The sequence below is a fragment of the Pipistrellus hanaki genome, assembly GCF_964339955.1.
Source record: "Pipistrellus hanaki genome assembly, chromosome: 13".
In the NCBI taxonomy this organism is placed as follows: Eukaryota; Metazoa; Chordata; class Mammalia; order Chiroptera; family Vespertilionidae; genus Pipistrellus; species Pipistrellus hanaki.
In genome coordinates this window covers 48,239,700-48,263,108 of record NC_140515.1, presented here as the reverse complement: position 1 = coordinate 48,263,108, position 23,409 = coordinate 48,239,700, and the positions used below count along the sequence as shown (strand labels likewise).

The 23,409-nt window shown below is 41.1% G+C and overlaps 1 long non-coding RNA gene across 2 annotated transcripts in view; it reads right to left on the bottom strand.

The window, feature by feature from the left end:
- The window catches only part of LOC311631474, a 35,600-nt gene that overhangs the window by 2,781 nt on the left and 9,410 nt on the right, over window positions 1-23,409 (bottom strand). The window contains exons 2-3 of one of the 2 annotated variants that reach the window (XR_014796596.1): window positions 11,459-11,546; window positions 7,326-10,826 (exon numbers count right to left, since the gene is read on the bottom strand). This is a non-coding gene — a long non-coding RNA (uncharacterized lncRNA). Of the gene's footprint in view, window positions 1-7,325; window positions 10,827-11,458; window positions 11,547-23,409 lie in introns of those variants that run through there. The other variant, XR_014796595.1, reaches the window with a different exon arrangement.

Genomic DNA, 23,409 nt, shown 5'->3' with positions numbered 1-23,409 from the left:
TGTCTTCCATTATACATTGAGCTCTTGAGGGTGGGGCTATTGAATCCACAGTGTCTAGGGACATGACATGTCCATTGAGGACATTGCTAAATATTTGGGCTCTGGATTCTGCTTGGGATGTGTACAAAGTTAATGACTTTGATATGTTTATTCTTTTAGAAAATGAGTACTTCCTCAAGTCCTGTCCCTTCTTATGGTCTCCAGGCAAGGATGAGGCTGCTCACTTTACTCTCCCATTTATCATAAACTAGAGGCCTGGTGCACAAAATTCATGTACTGGGGTGGCGGGAGGGGTGTCCCTCAGTCTGGCCTGCGCCCTCTCACAGTCCAGGAGCCCTCAGGGGATGTCTGGTAGTCAGACATCCTTAGCACGGCTGTGGAGGCAGGAGAGGCTCCTGTCACTGCCACTGCTGTGCTCGCTCGCCAGCTGTGAGCCCAGCACAGGGCTTCTGGTTCATCCTGCCCTACTGTGCCTGCCATTCTGACCCTTGGGCACCCAGGGGGAGTGTCCACGGGAGAAGCTCATGCCGCTGCAGCTGTGCTCAACAGCTGTCAGCCTGGCGTCTGGCACCTGTCAGCTGAGCTGGCGCTCCCGCTGTGGGAGCACACTGACTACCAGGGGGCAGAATCCTGCTTTGAACATCTGCCCCCTGGTGGTTAGTGCGTGTCATAGCTACCATCTGGTCTTCTGGTCGCTTAGGCTTTTATATATATAGATAGGATAATAAACATTGAACCATATGTAATTATAAGGTTAATCATCCTGAGTTTGGATTCTTTAAGTCTATTGAAGATTAAATTAGTTGAGTATGAGAAAATGAGAATTTCATGTTAATAGCTCTTGAGGACTACCCAGTTTTGCTCAGGCTCAAAGGTGAACAAGTAAAGTAAGAAGTGACAACTTGGGAAGGTTGTTGAGCAATGCAGTGTTATCCTTAACATGTATATTCTTACCTCCTGTCAAGCTTTTTTTCTTAGCCAACAACTGTCTAGGCAAGCATTTCCCAAAATTTCCTTATGGGACATGTCCTCTATGAAACCAGTATCCCATGGACAGGGAAGTTTGGGCATTCTGGCATCCTTTGTTTTCCTAGAGATTTATGTTTGCAGTCACGCAATAAAGAAATTTCCCTGTGTTGGCCTAGCTGGTTTGGCTCAGTGGATAGAGCATTGGTCTGTGAACTGAGGAGTCCCAGGTTTGATGCCAGTCCCAGTCAGAGACACTTGCCTGGGTTGTGGGCTCAATCCTTGGTGGGGTGCACTCAGGAGGCGGTCAGTCAATGATTCTTTCTCATCATTGTTGTTTCTATCTCTCCCTCTCCCTTCCTCTCTGAAACCAATAGTATATATGTATTAAAAAAAAATAAATTCCCTGTGTTGTTAAATCAGTGCTTCTCCACATGATTTGAATCCTGGACAGTTTTTATTTTAAGACTAATAATGGTCAGTCAGGGCCAAGCTGTTCTGGGCAGAGGCCAATCTCTGGACTCCAGAAATGCACGTGTGTGACCTGTGTGTTGGTTGAAGAGTTGGGCTCTATCGTAGGAGTGAGAGAACAGTTGTCAGTGCTTCTGAATAGTTGTGGGTGTGTCTTCAATGTCCTGACTGTGCAGGTCTGAGTTGGGATTGGAGAGGGTACAAGAGTAGAGGCTGGTGCTAACACCTCACCCCTTTCCCTCCCTACTATGTACTGAGTGGAATTGCACTCAGGGCTATAAGAGAAGTCTCCCCATCTTGAATGCGTGTGTCAGGGGGACCAGAACCTCAGGCTTGCATTTGTGTGCCACCTCCAGTGCTGGAACCTACAGCCTGCTGAAGGTTGTGGAGTCCTCTGATTCCTGTGTGGAGAGGCTCCCCGAGTTTGAGTACACCTGTGCATTAGACAGTGCCTGTGAGTGTCCACACTGCTGTTCGGTGTGTGCATGTCTGTCCTCAGTCTGTGTGTCTGGCTGTGTGTGTATTTGTCTGGGCAGGATTTATCTTTGTGGAATTATCTGTGTATATTGGTGTGTAGGGAATCTATATCTGGGGTGGGAAAAGGAATACTTAATCTGAGAATGTTGTCTGCCTCTGTTGCATGTCACTAAGCATCTTCAAGTCTGTATCCTACCTGCCCCCCAGTAGTACCAGCAGGGATGGGAAGACAGCCAGAATCTGCAGTGATCAACAAACAGTCTTATTATTATTAATTATTAATAGTTATTATTAATTGTTATTAAAAGTAGTTGTAATAAGGATTGAGCCTGGCATAGATGGTTGGAAGGGCACAGATTTCCCCAGATCCAATCCTCTCCAGGGTTTTGCAGACACAGCTGTGCCTAGGAGGCAGTGGGCATCAACGGGGCAATATAAAAAACACACACAAGAGTGTTGGCCCGTGGAGTATAATATGGAAAATGTTGGTGCAGATACATGATAACAGTGACTAAAAATCTAAAACTAAAAGTGTCTTTTCCCATAAATGTTACTTTCACACTTGGTTTTTTAGAGCCTTTATGGCACCTATTCAATTAAAATTATAAACTAGTCCAATTTATATTCAATTATATTATCTCTACAAGTTTAAGTCTGTCATCAATTCCATAGGAAACCTATTATTTTACTCTCTCTATTCATTTTGATTAAATGTAATATCCAAAATTCAATTATGTAAATAAAGTGAGGTGATGTTTGCCAATCTTATTCTCATTTGGAAGCATTCTCTTGTTAGCTCAGGCTCCGTGCCTGTGCCATGTGTTTAAATCCATTTCAGTGTACACACATCCTTTTCAGGATATATTCTTCTCATCCTGAGTTCTCATACTGAGCACTCTACTGTGGACTCCCTCCTGTAGTAAGAGGATCATGGCTTTAGAGTCAGACTGATGTTGGTTTGAGTTCAAGCCCTAAGCCAAGTCTCTTGCTCTCAGTTTTCCCATCTTTAAAGTCTGGATACTAACACCTCATGCAAATGTTATTAGAATTCAATGACATTTTCTTTTTTTTCATCTAGTTTTTCATCTTTTTTTCATCATCCATCTATCTATCTATCTATCATCATCATCTATCTATCTCTACATTATCTACCTATTATCTATCTATCTGTTTGACATCATCCTCATGGCACTTAATTACTTTATAAATGGTTTTGCTCCCCTTTCTAGTTGAGTTGACAAACTGTTAAAATGTGTCGGTTCGTCTCATCCTTATTATCTAATATCCAAAACACACATTGAATTGGGCTTTGTTTTCTGTATAAACAGTCATTGTTGAGTTCATACTAGCATGACATATAACTGACAAAGAGTAGCTTAATTTTGTTTCCTGCCCTTAATAGATTTTACACTTTTGTAGCTATATTCTTTAAAAGTCATCTTAGAGGTCCTGAACTTGTAAATGAATAGTGAATTCATGTTTATCTATTGTAGGTTGTCTGATAATCTTTTTTGGCAGTTACTGTTTTGTCCATCTCACATGATAAAGATATAGCTAATAGAGATTTCAGTTTTCTGACAGAAAAATGAAAATCTAAGGGAAGTAAAGGAACACAGACTTTATACTTCAATTTGCAACCCACTGACCAAATGAACAAGCCGGATGCCCATCGGGGGCTTATTTTGTCTCATTCATTTTATCAGAAGAGAGCTCCAAACTGTAACAGTGACTTTGTTACCAAATAAACTAGCTTGAAATAAGTTTTCAATAGTGAATTAGAACCAAACGGGATACTTTGCCTTTAAATTGTGGAAGATTAAAATACATGATGTTTTATAGAATGTTTGAATCAAAAACTTTAAAGAATGGGAAAGAAGTGGACTATATTTGTGTATGTGTTTGAGACATGGGGAAGAATGTGTGCATATGTGAATGTGTTTGTGCACATTGACAAAGGCAAATTTATTTCAGGTGAAAATTGTATTTACTGGTTTGGCTTAAAAGATTATTGCACCACAAACTAAGGCTTTCAAGTTCTTATTCTCCAATTAAGATTTGTCTTTCAGAAGGCAGGAAAATGCCATATTTCTCTTAATGGAATCTGAATGGTAGGAATTTGTTAGTACATGATATTTTCTTAAAGAAATATCCAAAATTGGCTTCACAAATCTTGTCTGAGAGGACTTTGTTTTTTTTTTTGTTTTTTTTATTCTTTTAGATTAGCACCTAATGTTCTGTTATTTACTCTAAAAATCAAAGCTACTATTATATTTAAAATGGATAGTTCTATAACCAAGAAGCTGTCTGCCAGCTAAAAAGGCCTGGATTCTGCTAGTTTATCTGTGGAAATGTTATTAATAGAGCTTTCTGAAAGTTCTTGAAGTCTGGTTATGATGATCTTTCCTTGAAAGATAAGGAAAGGAGAGCAAATACTGCCATTGTGTGAGCCATAACAACGCTATAGGAAAGCCATGTTGAATGAATTATATTGACTTGATCACAAAAATGTTTTTGTCAGTGTAGGTGAAAGTCTTAATGGTTGGGAAAACTACATGTTATAAGACAGGTGGTATATAGCAACATGATAATGTGTAAATTATTATTTTGAAGTCATGTATGTATCATATTTTTAAAGGTTGCAAACATGCCTATATATATTTAATATTGCCAACAAAACAGGTCAATATTTCTTAATGACAGGACAAAAGGAATAAAAAACACCTAATGTCAGAAATGAAGGAGACAGATATTGTTTTCCATAATTGCATAAGTAAAACCTTACGACATAGCTGTATTTAGCCTAGTCATCAGAGGACTACCAAACTAAATCCTATGTTCTGGCCAATAGTCAACAGGCATCAATCTACTATCTACCACCCTTCTAAGCTTTTCTGAGCTGGTGTTCATTTTTTTTATGAGTCTAATAAAATTACCAAAACTTCAGAAAATATAAAAAAATGGTGTATGGTAGGTCATTGAAACCCAAGAAGCCATGGAAATTGAATACTCTGAAAAGGATAAGCATTCAGAAAAACAACAACATGATTTTAGTATATTTAGAGCCATTTTTTGAAATCATTGTAAGGCTTTGAAATCTTTCAGAAGAATCAACCATGCTAAATTTATAATTGCAATTTAAATTGTATAAGGGAATTGAATTAATCAAACTTGTAATCAATAAAAAATGCTTAAAAAAAGACTTTCAAAGTATCCTTTATTAGATATATGAATCTAATAAATTGAGCATTAGACACAATACAAATACAAATACATGTTCCTCTAAACACACAAAAGCTTAGCAGACATTAAAGAGAGAATTTAATATGGCTTTAATTCCTAGAGTTATTAAACTTTGTCCCACTGAGATAAAGCAGTTGAGCCAATAATAATTAAGCAGTTACTTCTAAGGAGTAGGATTTGAGAGCTAATTAGTCAACGAGAACTGAGTTTCTCACTCTGATATAACAACCTTTGGGGGGTGGGTGGACAAGTATAGAGCTTTTGTGAATTGTGAATTGCTGGGGTAACCTCTTCAGTGGGCTAACACCTTGGCCTATTGAGACTGGTGCCCAGGGAGCTTCATTGTTTGTCTCCAAGGCCCACTGATTCTAATCCAAACTGTGAAACTCTCTTCCCTTGGCTTTGGAATTACAGATGGATGGGGGTGAATGATTTTAGTTCTTTCTTCCTTGTTCCCTAGACCCAGTACACAGGACTTGTTTGCTTTCATGAAAGACTGGAATCCAGAAGATGCTTATCACATCCTGTGTAGGAGGGTTACTCAGGTAAGCTGTCCTTAATTTCTCTGGCTAACTTTGAGGCCATCTGTATCACGCACTCCCAGCATACTAGGAAAAAATTACTATCCTTGAAATAAATAAGCAAAACCTAAACATCGTGGAGGATTCAGCCAACTCTAAAAATATTTCAAGATACTGCTGGTAAAACTTTTTGCTGAGAAGTCCCAAGAACATTCTCATTTAGCCAAGGTGATGATTGACTATCCCTGTTTAAGAAGCAGGACTAGAGAGGGGATTGAGTAACTAAAAAAGCTTAAAGCATTATATTTGTATTGCACTTCTTATGAAAGATAGAAAGTTGAAATGCTATGAATCATGCTCACTATAAAGAGAGGTCAACATGAAGTAGCATAGGTCCTCAAGCTTCCCTATTCAGCAGTATCTTTCAGGTTTACAAATGTAGCAGATGGTATTTTATAAATGGATATATTGTCATATCCTGGACTCTCCAGCTGTTTTTAGTTATCCTTCCTCTCTCTCTCTCCCCTCATTCAAGTCAATAGCATTTTTTTTTTTTTTTTTTTTTTTTTTTTTTTTTTTTTGCTTTCAGAGGAAAGTGAATACAGTATGGGACAAAGACATCATTGTTATTTTTGACATTTAAGGATTTTGAGAGTCTGTGGTGGTAATAATAGTCTGAAAACAAGTTGATTTTGATTTGGGAGAACTAGGCACTTGAGATAAGAGCAACTCTTCTTCTGAGTCTCCGAGAAGGCACAGCTTGAAATAAGGTTTAGTTTGCGCCTGGAGGACTCAGATCTGAGAATTAACACTGGAGTATGAAAAGATAGAACATCAGTGAATCCTTCCCTTGTGAAAAGAGATCCAGATGCTAGCACTTGGGAGAGAGAAGGAGAATTGAGGAGGAGAGCAGGAAAACTAGGTGGAAGCCAACTGTTTTCATGGGGTGGAGAAACCCTGCGAGTGAGATGCATGTAGTGTCCTCCCACTGTCGCTGGTCTCTGGGTGCCACACATCGCTGTGGGCTCCAGAAGCCTGTCTACACCTCTCTAAAGCAGCCCCTGCTTGGAAAGTGCTGGTGGGTAGTGTTTCCAGCCAGGGTCCTGATGGCTACAAGATCTGATGGTATCTGGGCTCAACTAGAGTTACAGCCTCTCCAGAGGGGGGAGTTCCTCTCTATAGGAGTTTATCTGGTCATTTATTTAGTTATTCATGTGTTGAATTGACCACTTTTGGAGTGTTCATTAGGTGGGCCATTCATTGTGCTTAGGGGAAGTTATGGCCTCCTATGTTAACCCTTACGAACCAGCCGAAACCGGTTTGGCTCAGTGGTAGAGCATTGGTCTGCGGGCTGAAAGGTCCCAGGTTCGATTCCGGTCAGGGGCATGTACACTGGTTGTGGGCACATCCCCGGTAGCGGGAGTGCAAGAGGCAGCTGGTCAATGTTTCTCTCTCATCGATGTTTCTAGCTCTCTATCCCTCTCTCCTCCTCTCTGTAAAAAATCAATAAAATATATTAAAAAAAAAAAAACCTTACGAACCAGAATTGCAGATGAGTACCATGTATACAAAAAACTGCAGCATATGCTGTATGTGTCTTTGGTAGAGACAAAGACCAAAGTGTCAGCAATGTAAGACATAGGAATCCTCAAAAGCATGGGGTTTGGAGAGTTAAGAGTATTATGTGGAACTCTGAGGAGAAATTCAATCAAAGGGAGAAAATGGATAGTCAGTGCATGTGGATGGGTACAGTGGACACTGCACAATTCTAGGTCTATGTGAGTGGTGTCCTCCCTCCTGTCTCCAAAATTGTGCAGTGTCAAACCTGCACAGTCATATATATAATGGCCCTGGGAAGTAGTAGCTGAGGAGGACTTCTAAGATCAATACTGGAAAAGATTCGGAGTGGACAGCATTTGTTCTTTTTCTCCAGTCTGCAGATCTGATCATGTCACTTCTGCTTCCTAGTCTTGCAGTGCTTCCTAATGTCATTGGGATAAAGAAAACTTCCTAAAATGCTGCAGAAGACTCTCTCTGATCCACCTGACTGACTTTACACCAGTCTGTTTGCTCCAGTCTCAGTTTGCATCAGGTCCTCTCTCAAGTAGCCTCACATGCCTTCTTGGAGTCCTTTGAAATTGTCTTGTACTTTCCTGCCTCAAGACTTTTGCACAGATAATTTCTCTGTCTGGAAGCCTTTACCCTCCCTTCTGTACTTACTGCTTCTCTTCTTCAGATCTTAGTTCAAGGGTCACTTCCTCAAGAGAGTCTTCTCTGAGTTACGTGACCAGATGGAATTTCCCCATCAGAAGCCCTCCTAGCATAGTGTATGCCCCTTTAACAGATCCACTTGGGGTATTGCATTTGCTTTTGTGATTATTTGAGAAATGTCTGTTCTAGGCAGCAATCATAACAATAACAATAAGAGCTAATATGTATTGGATGTTTTCTCTCTGCTGGACCCTCTAGTAAGAGCCTCTTTTAAGATCAAGCTAACTCATTTGATCTTCATAGTGACTGGGTGAGGTTGGTACACTTGTTACCTACCCCTGTGTCATAGCTGAAGTAACAGGCACAGAGATGTTAGCTCTCTTGACCAGTGTTAAGTAGTCCCAGAGGATGGAGACCATATTTGTTTTGTTTGCCCTTGAAAATCCACTAGCCCAGTGCCCAGCATGGCAACCAGTCACAGCTTCTTGAATAAATATGTTTGAGGTGAATCTCAGCCAGTGCTGGGCATAAGGCTCTAGTGGTCCAGTGTTTAAGGAGGAGGTATGGAAATGGGGTAAATTGAGAAATTAGGAAGGACAAGATAAAATAACCTGGAAGAGGAGCTTCTGTATTTGTGACTAAAGCAAGGAAAGATGTATTATTTTTATTGGCCTTGAGGCATGATGACAGGCCTATGGTTTTCAAGGTGAAAGGCTAGGCCCAACTGACTCTATGACAAATGTTAAAAGAAAGGCTCCCAGGAAGTTGAGCCCAGGTAGGTGTAAAAATCCCCACTCTCATGAAGAAGGCACCTGGGAAAACGAAAGTTTGAGGTCACAGAGGGTCCTTATTTCTCCCTGTTTATTTAAATCTTTCTCCTATATATAACACATCATCAAAGGATATACTGTAATTGGAATCTTCCTGCCCAAGGGCATATTTCATGAGAAAAAGAGCTTAGTATGCACCTTGACTCAAGGGAAAGGGGGAGGGTGAAGAAAATGCAATTATGATGGATTTTGCTGGTCAACAGGATACTGTAACTAAATAATAAATCCCCGAAATGCAGCCTTTCCCTGGGATCACCAGGTGCATTTTGAAAACTTGGTCTTCAGTTAAACTCTGAGTTTCTCACATTGACTTATGTTGCCAGTATGAAGGGGTGGACCGAGTTTAATAATAGGTGTTACTTTCTGTTGGTGTGGAGGGAAATGGGTTGGATGAGGAATCCTAGGGCTGACTGCTATCCTTGCCTTTCACCTGCCCCGTGATCTTGATTGAGTTTTTCACATCTCTGTCCACATTTTAAAAATGCAGGGATCAGAATGACCGCTTCTCTGTAAGTTTCCATGACTCTTGATATGGCAGAACATGTTATCTGTGGTTTATGCGGTTGGAGGAGGGGGAAGGAAGGAGAGAAGAGGGCTGTTAAGGGTTTACAGCCTGAAGGGTACTGGAGAAGATCTTAACATTCAACTGCTCTGTAAATGGATATGGTGACAGTAGTCAGCATAATGGTTTAATACGTAAACTATGAGGTGCGACGCACTCCTTGGCAAACTCAGCAGTTCTCCTCGGAGGCTTTGCTGTCACTTCTGGCTGCTGATCCTGCATGGGAAATTATGAACAGTAGCAGCCAAGCAGTCCCTCTTCATAAACCTATTTGCTGATCATGCCTGCTACCGGGGGGAGAAATGACCTTAAAATCCTAGCTCTACACCCAGCAGCATTTCTCATTGTGTAGAGGATTAACAAAGGTGACAATTACTTGGTATCATGAGGATGCTTTTCTCTCAAAGAGTTCTCTTGTCTCACAAAGTCCTGTCCTGGGTCTACTCCCAGTCCTGCCTGGAGGAGCAGGATGCATTTCCTCCTTTCCCGGATGGGAGAGCTGAAACAGCAGGGCCCTGGCTTTGTCCAAGGTCATGTAACTGGTAGGTAGCAAGAGGGGCCTGCTTTTAGTCTAGTCCTTTTTGTTGGCATCTTCAAAATACTACATTCTAGATAAGCTCTATTTTGGTCTCTGTCTTCCCTCCAACCCCTTTTTTAATATCTCTGTCTGTGAAGGGAACTGGTTATTGTGGTGTGCTAGAATTTCTTTGTTGAAGTGAAGCTTAGCCCATGAAACTCTGCAAGGTGAACCCTCTGAACGAATACCAGCTCAAGGATAGATCTTTATTCAATAGCATCAATGGTAATAACTGAGGATTGCCCAGCACTTACTGTGTGCCAGGGGCTGTTCTCCTCATCTGTATGTTCTCCACTAACCATACCAACCACCCCATGAGGTAGGCACTGATATTACTGCCATTGTGCAGGTGAGGAAGCTGAGACTCAGATCAGGGAACTGGCCCAAGGTCACATCTCTGGTGGTTTTGTATGGCGTCAACTTGGCAACACTGAAATCATGTTCTTGGACTCCCCTTTCTTTTCATGGTCCTGGACTAGAGTTGACCAAAAGAGAAATTGGTTTGGGGTTTTCAAGGTGGGAGTGAAACAGCAGCCTTTATTCTTTGAAGGTAGTTGTGGTAAGAAGCAGTCAGCAATGGATACTGAGATCCTACTAGCAGATTCAAGCTTTTTCTCACTACTCCCTCCTCCACGATCAGTTTTCCCTTCTAACTGCCAGGTTAACTGACCAATAGTAGCCCCAGACCCCCAATCAGAGGGACAACAGCTTTCACCGATACTCCTTTGTGGCCCCACGCCAGCAGTAGGAACTGGCGAGCTTCCTGATTCTCACGCAGACTCTGACTGGTCCCCCCAAAGGGCTGGTTAGTGGCTTTGCTCTGATCCTCCAACTCCTGCTCTCAGATCCTTCTCCAGTTCTTCCCACAATTGTGTAAGGTCCTACCACTATCTTGCCACTTTCTTCCGTCATGCCCAATGATAGCCACGGTGGTTCTGCATCCTTGATTGAACCCTGGCTGATACACATGGCTGAAAAGAAACAGGGTGGGACTTAAAGCCAGATAAGGTTAAATTCCAAAGCCCACGTTAGCAGCTCGCTGCCTTTAGCTCTTTCACACATGATTTATAAAGATGAATGAGAGCCTTGGGAAGGCTGTGCGCTTCCGGAAGCCAAAACCGTCAGATGGTGTTATGCCGCCTTGATTCCTTCAGCAGTAGCCGTCTGTCAGTAAATAAAAGTCTAGATGTTTTACAGAACTAATGTGTCTTTTGAAGTACTCACACTCTCGGAGAGAAACTTGAGAAATGGGGAAATGGAGCTCAATATGTGTGAAAGAACCGAGTCCTCCTCCGGGGAAAGCCAGTGCACACGTTTTGGAGAGTATTATTATTACATCGAGACACGAACAACACAGCGAGTAAGTGAAAAATCATTGCTGCTAATATGCCCATCCTGGGGACTTGCTCCATTTCCCAGACAGTTTCATGAAAAACTCTCTCTCTGAATTGCCTGAAAAGAATCAATACGGACAGGATAAATCAGTATAGCCTATGCCTGCGCCAATAAAGCTGGGGAGGACTGCTCAGCAGAGTGCCCATCAGGCCTAAGGAGCACTTCCCACAGGGTTTGTTCACCTTCCCCTTGACCGAGCTCAACTCACACTTCATCCAGACAGACAAGTCCTGAAGTCTCAGTGTCCTGGGTCCGGCCACAACCTGGTCTTGATGATCAATATCATTCTCGGTTTCCTGGGAAACAGCACAGAGGCCTGTTGGTTCAGTATGTGTTTTTTGGTAATTCAATGCATTATATTTAATTCTGCAAATACGTCCTCCCTGACTGCTCAGGGTGAACTGCTGTGTTTGCCTTGAGCATAGGGTGGTCCTGCTGCCCAGGACCGTGATCCAGTGGGAGACGGCCCCGTAAACAACCAAGGTGAGAGGGAAATGCTGTCGTGGAAGACTGTGCAGAGCTCCATGGCAACGCATTTGGGCAATAATGAATTCTTTCTTTAACGTACCTTTTTTACCGAAAAATAATATTTCTGATAAAAAAATATGGGTAGGTACAAATAAAAATGGCCTATAGTCCCACCACACAGAAAGAATGATTCTCGACATTTGGTCTAAAGCTGAATTTGTGTTCTATCTGTGCTTACATTTCTGCCTGTGCTTTGGCCTATGTCTACACCTTTGTCTGTGCCTGAACACATGTTATGCTTGCATCTATTGCTACATTTTAATAACGAGATCATCCCCTATAAGTGTACACATACTTTATTTTATAATCTACTTACTTACTTAGCAGTATACTGTAAACATATTTTAGTGTTATTCAGTATTCTTTATCATTTTAATAGCTATATATTATTCGACTGCATGTATGGAACTTAGTTATTCAATTGATCTCACATTACTCCCAATTTAATAATTTTTTCCCCATTATGCCCCTATACCCTCTTCTACCTCTACCCATGTCCCTCCACCCCCCACCCCACGCAGTCACCACACTGTTGGTCAATTTCATAATTTTGTAAGGAAATCTGTTCACGAGTCCAAAATTTTGTTTTGGAAAAAAACACACACTAAAACAAAAGTATCAGGGTGAGAGTTAGAATTTCTTTTTCAAAGGACCCTTGGGGAGAATGGTGGGAAGAAGGAAGGTGTGACCTTGGAGTTGGGGTCTCACATAGTAGCAGGTGGGTGGAGGGGAGAGGTAGGGGAGCCAACGAAGAGCAAATAGAGGCGCATGTGGGTAGGCGCAGGCTGTGTTCAGGAGCAGTCTTGTGAGCGCCTGGGCTGCTGGGTGCTGTAGGATACGGCCTGGGGGAGAAGATGGACACTGAAGGCACAGCTAAGGAGCACTGACCTCATCCTTGGACCCTGGGAGTCTCAAAGGAGAGGGGGAAGGGGCACACTCCTCAGGGTGTATCTGAATTTTCAGGGCTTTTGCTTCTATGTGCACATTCCCCTCCCCTGCCTCTCAGGCCTGAGATTTCTATCCCTTTTAGCAGATATGACCTCCCTCCCTAACTCTTTTGAGAATTCTTGCATAGCAGGAGGCACAGCTGGTAGGCAGTGCTCCAATAGGAATAATGTGGAGGCAGGAAAGAGGTAAGAACCATTGTGAGAGCCAAGAGGGAGCCACTGCATGCTTGCAGGCAGAGAGGTGACAGATTCCAACTTGCGGCCCATACAGCTTCTTCTGATACTGGTCTACCCAGGGCTTCTCAAACCATCTATGCAGAGGGACCAACTCTTCTGTTCCTAATATATTATTACACTCGGGTATTTTTAGAACCCGAGTAATACAAATGGATTCCTAGGGACATATAATAAAAAATACACAAAATGCAAGCTCCCATTTTTAATGAGTAGTTTCAGCCTATATACAACACCTCTGCCAAATTGCTAAAAATTTCCAATGCTTCTCCCAATTTTGTGCTAGTTGCCAACCTGTAATCAGCAGTGTGTGGATAGCCCCACCCCACCCACTGCACTTGGAGCAGCACAGGTGTAGCCTCCATTCTGCAGAGAAATATTAGAGGAAGAAAGGCCAGTTAGCAGACTGCGGGCACTGTTGAGGAAGGCAGAGAGTATGGGGCAGAACTAAGACAGGGCCAGGGGTGTGAAAAGAAGGCCAAGGATAATGAACATCTTTGGTTTTATTTATTTATTTTTTAGCATCACAAGTAGTTTTCATTAAGTTTTTTTTTTAATGTGTTTTTATTGATATCAGAGAGAGAAAGGGAGAGGGAGACAGAGTTAGAAAAATGGATGGTGAGAGAGAATCCTTGATTGGCTGCCTCCTACATGCCCCCTACTGGGGATTGAGCCTGTATCCTGGGCATGTGCCCTGACTGGGAATCTAACTGTGACCTGGTTCATCGGTCGATGCTCAACCACACTGGCTAGGCTTCATTAAGTTTTTTTTAAAAAAATAGTTGCTACCTCTATTTCTTCAAACATCAAAGGAAAAAAAGGAACCATTGTGTTTTGGCTTTCCCTTCTCTAATATGAAAAAGATTATATACTTTAACTTTCTCCTACCATCTATATTTTACTTCTTGACTTTACTTACATAATTTGAGCTTTTATATCTAAATTCTTATTATTAATACATTCTTATAGCTTATATGCCTCATTTGATGATTGTTTTTGATATTTTGTAAGCATATTTATAACATTTATTTAGAGACAGCTCTGTTTTTAATGGGCTTCAATCTTTACTGTTGATACTTCCTTACCAAAGATTTTTTTCTCCTTTTTGAAATCAAGTTACTTATTTTGAATTACCTCTAGGATTGACTGATGAAAGCATTCATCAGGGTTCCGTAGTAACTGGTAGTGTGTGTGATATGAAAAGAAGACAAAGAGCCAGCATCACAGCACGGGTACCAGTGTCCTTTTGGACACAAACGATTTTGCAGAATGTCAGTATCATAGCAGATCGCTCTGTGACTGTGATGGATCATGACTAGATCATTTCATGATCATTTCTGAACACAGACAAAACATGACCAATGTGCAAACCACAAAGATGTGCAAACCACAAAGATGACCAAACATCTCTCTTTCCTGAGAGAATCAATCCAGAGCTAAACCCCACACACAAAAAAATCACTTCAGTCTGAATCCTATCATAAGTCCTTTCTAATACCCTCTTACAGAGATACCTCAAGGTATTCCAGGCTTGAGTTTTCCAAGGTTCACCCTCACTGAAATGAATAATAAAAACCGCTTGTTTAAGTATATTATTGGTGGCCTGTGGCTGGAAGGTGTTGACAAGTAGAGTGATTGCATCAATGGCTCCAATAACTGGCTTTCTTGTATCCACTTGTTTTGCTAAATAACTTTGTAGTCCCCCTCTTCACTGGCCTGGTCATGTGGCTTGCTTTGGACCAATAGCACAGTAATAAACTTGATGCAAGCAGAGGGTGGAAAGTGCATGTGTCTGCCCTCTCCCCGGCTACTACCAAGAGAATAAGTTTGCATGATGGAGAAGACACATGGAGATCAGACAAGTGTACCCACTTGTCCAGTCAAACCTGCAGTCATGAGGTCGTTTAGCTCAGATCTGCTGATCCCATGTGCAACCGATAATATTGGAAACAAAAATAAATGTTGACTATTGCATCTCACTAAGGTTTACGGTTGTTTTGAAACATTATTGTGGCAACAGGTAACGGGTACAGTTTACAGTCCAAAAATATGTTTCTGTTGACAGCTAACTGGTAGAGAATTATTAGGTCATACACTTTGCTCCAAAACTTTATAGGTTTGCTTCATTGTCTTTTACTGTTAGTGTTTTGCTTTTGATTTTTGGTTAAATTGTTGTCACTTTTCTCTTGGTATCACCAATTATTTATAAGTTGGGTCTCTCATCTCTATCCTATTTATCAATTTCTTTTTTTACCTTTTTAATCTTGCATTTTGGATTTTCTAGAATTCTCTAATTTTTCAGTCAGCTCCATTTTTCTTTATCTGAGGACAAAATTTAACTTCTTTCCCTCTTATATCTTCTTTCAACTCTTGTTTGATAGGTTCTATAACTTTTTAAATTATGTTGAGTTGTCTGTAATAACTTTTTAAAATATTTGTTATTGCTTTTTATTGTCTGGGAAACATGTTTCTTCTCCAGTGATGTAGAACTTTAAAATTGTGTGTGACTATTTGTGTATTCCTGTAATTTTCAAACAAATGGGCACATGGGTTTTTCCTCTTCCCATTATTTTCCATCTGTGTGATGACTCAATCTTCCTTATCTCAAGTTGTCTCAGGTTGAAGAATGAATGGATAACTACTACTCCTAACCACATTCTAGTGTCTTGCAGAGGCTTACCTGAGGAAGTTTTCCTGAATTATCTGCTATTTTTTCTTTTCTGAACATGATAAAAAAAAGTATTTCTGAGTAATCTGTAGCAGTGTGTCATTCTTATGTCAGAAGCTGAATATGAAAAACTACTGCATTCAGTTCTTCTGGTTTTACTCTTTTCTGATGACTGCCTAAAATCCTAGAATGGGTGCAATTGTCTGCTTCCTGTTCACATTCACTCTGGGCCAATGGAGTTACCATCTCCAATAGATGCAGAGTTGTGTTGTCCACTAGCTGCCTGTGGCTATTGTGCACTTGGAATATGTCTAGTCCAAATTAAAATATGCTGTAACACCATATTTCAAAGACATAGTATCAAAAAATAATGTAAAATATCAAGCTAATAATTTAAAAATATTGATTACATGCTGAAATGATAATATTTTGGATATATTAAAATATTCTATTAAATATTCTATTATAACTATTTTTATCTGTTTCATTTTGCCTGTTAAGTGTGGTTACTAGAAATTTTAAATTATGCATCTGTTACACATTATATTTCTGTTGAACAGCACTGATATAGAGAGATACTTATTGAGAATGGGGCAAAAATCTGTGGTTATTAAGAAAGCCATTTTTCTGATCAGCACAAACCCCATATCTCTGACATGAGAATACATAAGGGAGGTTTCCCCTTTTTCTTGATTATCTTTGCCATTTTGTTTCAAAACTCAAAGCAAATGAAAGCTACCAGTTAAATTTTGCTGAATAGCAAACTATTTGGGAAACAGTACTATCTGACAACTAGAGGCCCAGTGCATGAAATCCATTCATGGGTAGGGTCCCTAGTGGTCGCTGGCTGCCAGCTGGGGCCTCTCTTCTTTCTGCACCACCCTCCGGTGGTTAGCACACATCCTAGAGAGCAATCAAATTTCCAGTCACCTGGTTGAACTCCCAAGGAGACACACTGCATACAGGATTTTATATATATATATACACTTCTTCTTTTAAAAATATTTTTATTTTAAAAATATCTTTATTGATTTCAGAGAGGAAGGGAGAGGGAGAGAGAGATAGAAACATCAATGATGAGAGACAGTCATTGATTGGCTGCCTCCTGAATGCCCACCACTGGAGATCAAGCCTGCAACCCAGGCATATGCCCTTGACCAGACTTGAATGTGGGACTTTTCAGTTCGCAGGCCGACACACTACCCACTGAGGCAAACCAGCTGGGGCATGAGCACTTATTTCTCACACATCAGAGGATTAGTTTAGGGCTCTAATCTAGGTTGGATTTGGATGGGGCATCTCAGCTGGGGCTTCTTTGTTCCATGTGTTTCTCACCTTCTAGCAACCAGCCTGGGTATGCTCTCATGGCAGTGGCAGAGGAGCGAAAGTGAGAGAGCACCCAATTTTACAAGCAGTTTTCAAGTTTCTGTTCACATCACATTTTCTGAATCCCATTGGCCAATGAATCACATGGCAAGCCCTGAATCCAAGTGGGTGGGCACTGTGAAGTTTCAAAGCAGAGAGTCTGGATACAGCAAAGATAAGGAACAGTGCCTAGAGGGAATTCCTCCACAAGTTTAAGGAAGTGCTAATTGTCTAGTTTCCAATGATATTTCAATTTTGCCTTAAAAGGAAGGGAGGAGCTGTCATGACCTGAAAGTCCCTCTTCCTATGTTTATTCAGAAGTATAGTTTTGAGTCTGTCTTAAACTGCTTTTGGGACAAGCTGTGTCATTGCAATATCAATAGACAGTATTCCATCCTCCTTTTAGGTAAAGAATGCAAACATTTTTCTTGTGATTTTTAAGTTAGTAAAGATAGTGTTTTACTATTATTATTATTATTATTATTATTATTGCTATTACTATGTTAGTAGTTTTTTTTTTTTTTATTACTGTTTTCATCACATGGAAAAGCAGCATTGTCTATGTCACTGAGGGCAAAAAGAAAACGGGAATTTTCTAAGGAGTGTCAGTTTGCCTACACAGGAATGAGCTGGTTGGTGCCTTTGGAACAAAGACAATGGTTTATTGTTGGAGCAGCCAGCTGGAGAGAAGGAAATGTTCGGGCCAAATGTTTGCTTTCAGCCAGTCTGTTTGACCATATTGAGGAGGGGTTACCAGCTACAACATTTGCTATCAATTGTGGAGATGATATGAGCCATGGAGTACTATAGTTTGGAGCCGGCAGAAGAGCTTTGTATCCTAACTTTGCAAGTCACTAGCTGTGTGATCTTGAGCAAATTCATTCACCCCTGAGAGCTTCTTTCCCTATTTGTAAAACGGGCCAATAAATTTCCACCCAATGGGGCAATTGAAAGGATTTTGTGAGATAGCACAGCAGTTAGCAGGAGACATGCTCAGGAAGTGGGAACTGCATTTTGGGGATTCCCTAATCGTTGACAGTGGGAAACATTCCGCACAGCTGAAATAATAGCATTTCCTGTTACATCTTTTACTTATTTGTACTTTTTTTTTTTTTTTTTTACTCATTCACTTAAACAATTATTGGTAGTTTCACATGTTAGATTATTCTATGGTAGACAATGAGATGCAGTTTGAGGAGCTAAGTATTCATTAGGGGCTAATATCTGTGAAGAGGGAAGGAACTGGACTGGACCAAGGGAGAATGCAAACTACAACACAGATCAAGTGGGGGGAATCTGGAGAAGATGATGCCTATTGGATTTGTCCTGAGGCCACATTTGGCCAACATGGCCTTGTTTGCCCATTCCCTGGGGGATGCGGGATCCCCTGGGGAGGGTATGACTTCAGGCAAGTGAGGCACCACTGAGGCAGTCTCTGAAGGAGCTTATTGCTGAAGGCTATAGGTGGGCCCTGTGCCCAGAACTGGGGTTGCATTGCCAAATAGGAAGGAGAAGGTCCCTCTATGAAGCTTACAGCCTTGCTGGTTTTGAGAATTTTCATTTGTCTCCATATTTCAGGTGAACAATCTTCTTCAGATAGATTATCTCTCCACAAAGTTGGGAGAATAGACTAATGTCCTCAGTTATATTCAGAAGAGAAAGAAAGCCACAGATATCCTTGTTTATAAAAATACAGATTCTGGGCTCTGTTGAATCTTCTTCCATTCATTTTCTGCTGATTTAACAGTTGAAGAAATACTGACTTTCTATCTTGTGCCAGGCACAGAGTTAGGGGCTAAGGGTACAATGGAAATAGAATACAGTTTTATAGGAGAGACAGACACACAAAGGTAACCTCAACATAAATAAACTAGACTGGGAGGATAAGATACCAGAGCTGAGGCTAGAAGAAAGAGTGATTCAGCCAGATAAATAAGGTCTGTACTCTCAAGTAATTTTCTTCTTGTTGCAATGAAAGAGAGGACAAATCAGAAGCCTTCAACACTTATGGAAAGAGAATCAAGGATGTTTAATGGGACAAATGGGCTTTTTAATATCCTTAAGTGGAGGTTCTCAAGAAGTTTTCCTTCATTTAAGCCTTGAAAGCTTAAAAGGTTTTCCTGTGGGGCCGGAAACACTCACATTGGATGATGTTTGTTCTCTGTAAATAATCTCACTTTATGTGTTAAGCTGCAATCATACCTCTAAGAGGCCATCTATATAAAAAAAAATGTGTGCACTCTCCTAAATGTTATGTGATGCAGTCACTTGATTTAATTTGAGCTCTCTTTTGTTGTTTCTCCTACTAATAGCATTATGGGATCCTGAAAGAAGAATGGAATGTTCCTCTCAATTCTCTTGACACTTGGGTCACAGATATAATTCTGAAAATTAGGGTTCTTAATAGAAGTATATTAGATAAAGACTATGTCTCCTCCTTACAGATTTCAAATTTCAGAAATGGTTGCCAAGATCCATGTGCCAATACACATTTGCTAATAACAAAGCTGGTAAACTTCAAAGTCAGAAGGCCGGTTTGCAAACCTGATGAGTATCAGACTGCCACAATAGCCTCTCTGAAACTTGTACATTGGTTAGTGGGGATTCTGTACTGGTGGCTCCAAAGGCAAGTGTGTGGAGGATGTTGAGATTTCAGCATGTCAGGGCTATTAATAACTACCACCGTGTACTGAGAATCTGCCCGTGGTGAGCTGTGTCATGTGTAACCCGAAATTAGCTGAGTTCGCTCTTTTCCTAATGCTTCAGAGAAAATGGACTCACCTCCTTATAACTCAAGTTGTAGAAGTCCCTGCTCCTGCAAAGAATTATGCAATTTCCTATGGCTTGGCATGTCTCTGACTTCTATTTCTAGATTTTGGTGAATCCTTATTCTTTGCATATATTCTTGTTTTAAATCATTTCTAATGTCAACCCAACTGAGAATCAATGGTTCATTGTCCTGGAGTGTCTTTTTCTCCATCACCTCTCCAACAGCCCACACATTAAATACGTGATTGCTTCCCCTGGAAAAGCTGACATGACTTAGCCACTATCAAATATATTGAATCTCTCTCTCCTTTTGTAAGATTCTTAACCAATTCTGCTGCTGGAGATTCAGATGTCTTACCATAGCATGAGCTTCTTTCTCTTTCACCAATCTCCAGACCTCTTTTATTCATCATTTGTTCTTCTCATTTTGCCACCCAAGATTATTATTGTTGATGGTTTTGCTTTTTCTTGGGCAGAATGATTTGGCTCTCTTGTTTCCTTCTAACACAGCGGAACTCAATCTTGGACTGCACACACTAGAAAGTACTAAGGCTTCAGTGCCATTCCTAAACTTCTGATCTAATTGGTTTGGTGTGAAACCTGGTCCTATATCTTTTTAAAAAGCCCTCTCCTCCCTTGTCACCTCCCTCCATGTTTTGAAATATTCAACCAGGGCTAAGATCCACTATAAACCTAATCCTGACTTTAGAGATAACACTCTGCTGCCAGCTTAAAAAATATGGACACACATACTATCTACACATATCTTATTACACACAGACTGTTTAATTCTTACAACTTCTAAAGTTAACTTTCAGTATCCACATCATACATCTACATGTTAGGAGACTGAGCCTCGGTCAGCCACTTGCTCAGGTTTACACAGCCAGGAGATAGTGGGGACAGGGTTTCAATCTAAGGTTGTGAAATTCCAAATCTAGTGTTTATTTCTTAAATTTTTTTCTTTTTAAATTCTGCCACTGCACCTCTTGGCTCAAGGAGCAGAGGAAGAGAGCAAATATTTGTGTTCAGTGATATCACGACTTCTTTCATCCATTCCTGCATCTTCAGCTCCAGAAAAATCTTTGTCAGTTTATGTCAGGCCTATGTTATTCTTTCCCCAAAGGATCTCCCTCTGTCCAAAGCCCAGGAACTCCTCATCTATTCCAAGAAATGTGTCTCCTTTAACAACAGCTAACATTTATTGAGTGCGTATGGTATGCCAGGCACACTGAAATACACAGAGGCCATGTAACCTGTCCAGGGACACACAGCATGGAAGAGCAGAGCCACCTTGAAAACCTAGGGGCACTTCTCAGACTGGAACAGGCACAGAATCACCTGGGGATCTTGTTAAACAGCAGATTCTGAATCTGTAGATCTGGGCAAGGGGCCCGAGAGCCTGCATTTCTGGCAAGGCCCCGGGCACAGTCCAAGAAGCTAGTTCTTAGTCGCAAGAACTAGAAAGCAAGCACTGCCTGCTTTTCTTTCCCCCCACCTCCACCCCTTCTATTTAAAGCAGCCAGGGCTTTGCAAAGTGGCTACATTTCTCATGCAATCTCTGAATTTTTCTTCCTGAGTAATACGGTCAGGGGGCATTTTCATTCAAAGATCCAGAACCTTGACAAGGTCAGAAATTCCATTTAGCACGAACTAAATTAATTCATTAAAAAGCAACCATTACTCAGATTGAAAAAGTAAGGTTTCCCTCAAGACAGGGCAGAAAAGATTGATGCAGGCAAGGCGATTCAGTGTTGAGAGCTAAGACGCTTGATGTTGAATAGTGATAGTAGGTGTTTTTAATTTTTTAAATTGAATTTGTTGGGGTGACATTGGTTAATACAGGTTTCAGGTGTACAACTCACTAATACATCACCCGCATATTATGTCATGTGTTCCCCACCCCAAGCCAAGTCTCCTTCCATCACCATTTATCCCTCCCTTATTCTCTTCTACCTCCTCCACCCCCCTTCCTTTTTTACCCAGCCCTTCGATGTTTCAAGTTCTGCCCTCTTGTTCCTTCTTCATTCAGTCAATTTGGTGGGAAATCTACTTTGGCCATCCCTTAGCTTCTAGGAAATGCAAACTGCAAGGGGAACTTGAAAGGCGGCTTCTCACAGTTGCATATCATTCCACAGAAGCTCTTTTACTGAAGGCAATTTCTGCCACAACGATTTTTTTTTTTTTTTTTTTTTTAGTTGCAGTTCTTCATTTTGATGTTCAAACTCACTGAAGCTCTGGGACTAGAGCAAGGGGTGATTAGTGCTTGGGGAAAACCACTTGTCACTGAAGCCTGCTGCCTCAGAGGAAAGGGCAGGCCCGCCCCCACTAGCAGGGTGCAGGCTGCCAGCCAGCGGATGGGAAGAGGCTTTCATTACAGGAATGGGCAGACCTCTGATTTCCCCATGAAAGCAACGAGGGGCGAGTGTGTCGGCCGGCCCCTACATGGAATACTTAATTACAGAGGAAAGTCATGAGTTCCTGTGGACAGAATAACTTGATCAATATTGCTTACCCCAAACTCTAATTCACTTGTCTTACAACTCATTACATTTGAAATATTATTGATTTCCAAGTAAATGGCGTAGGGGATAAATAAGTACACTGTGTCTTGGGGACCTTGGTTTGAGTTTGAGTGGTGGACCTGTGGCCAAGAAAGCTCCCGTCTCTTCATTAGGCGGTGTTTGTGGGGTGATCACACCAGGCATACTCCACTGGTGAACAACATTTGCCAGGACCCTGTATTTCCCAGTAGCTTGTGCTGAATGGGCTGTTTTTCTGTCTCTGAAGAGAGTGTCTCGATTGCAGGGGACAGTGAATGGTATGCCTTGGACATATCCTTCCTAAGAGCAGGCATGTCTCTGAAATGTAATTGCTTTGTATTCCACACATCAAAAGATGCTCTGAACTTTCTTTTGCTCTTGCATCAGGAACTGTCTGGCTGGGTTTTCAGCAGCCTAGTCTGTCTTTTCTCCTCAATAGTCTGGACCAGATTCCATTCTTACGCCGTGCAGGCCAGCAGCCGCTATTAGCCAGGACGCACTGTCCACGTGCTGAGGGCGATGGTGGAGTGGTGTGAAGGCAGGGAGGTCAAATGAATTATGTCTGTGCTGATTTTCACTTGCTGAGATGGCACCTTTTCAGTGTAGTTTTTTGAGTAGGTGCACATGATTCAAAAGCACCTAATGTTATACATGGCACAGTGCCCATCTTGTTTTCTTATTTTCCTCATTCTCCTCCCAATAGGACACCCCATAGTTTTTTTTGATATCTCGCTGGAATTTTCTTATGCCTATTTAAGAAAGAACAAATTCTTATTGTTTTTATATTTTTTTATAAAAGGTAGCATATCATGTACACTATCCGAACCTTTTGTTTTTACTTGCCTTTTTGGGGGATTTTTCCATATCAACACATAGAAAGCATCTTATTTAAAAACAAAAGAGCTGGATAGTTTTCCATCATGGGTACATGTTATCATTTAATGAGTCCTCTCTTAATGGACTCTGGAATTCCTTCAAATATTTTGCTATGACAAACACGACTACATTGGATAACCTGGCATATAGGCACACAAATACACATTGGCTTTGTGTATAAGGCGTTCCGTATATAGTGCAAGTATACACGTAGAGTAAATTCCCAAGG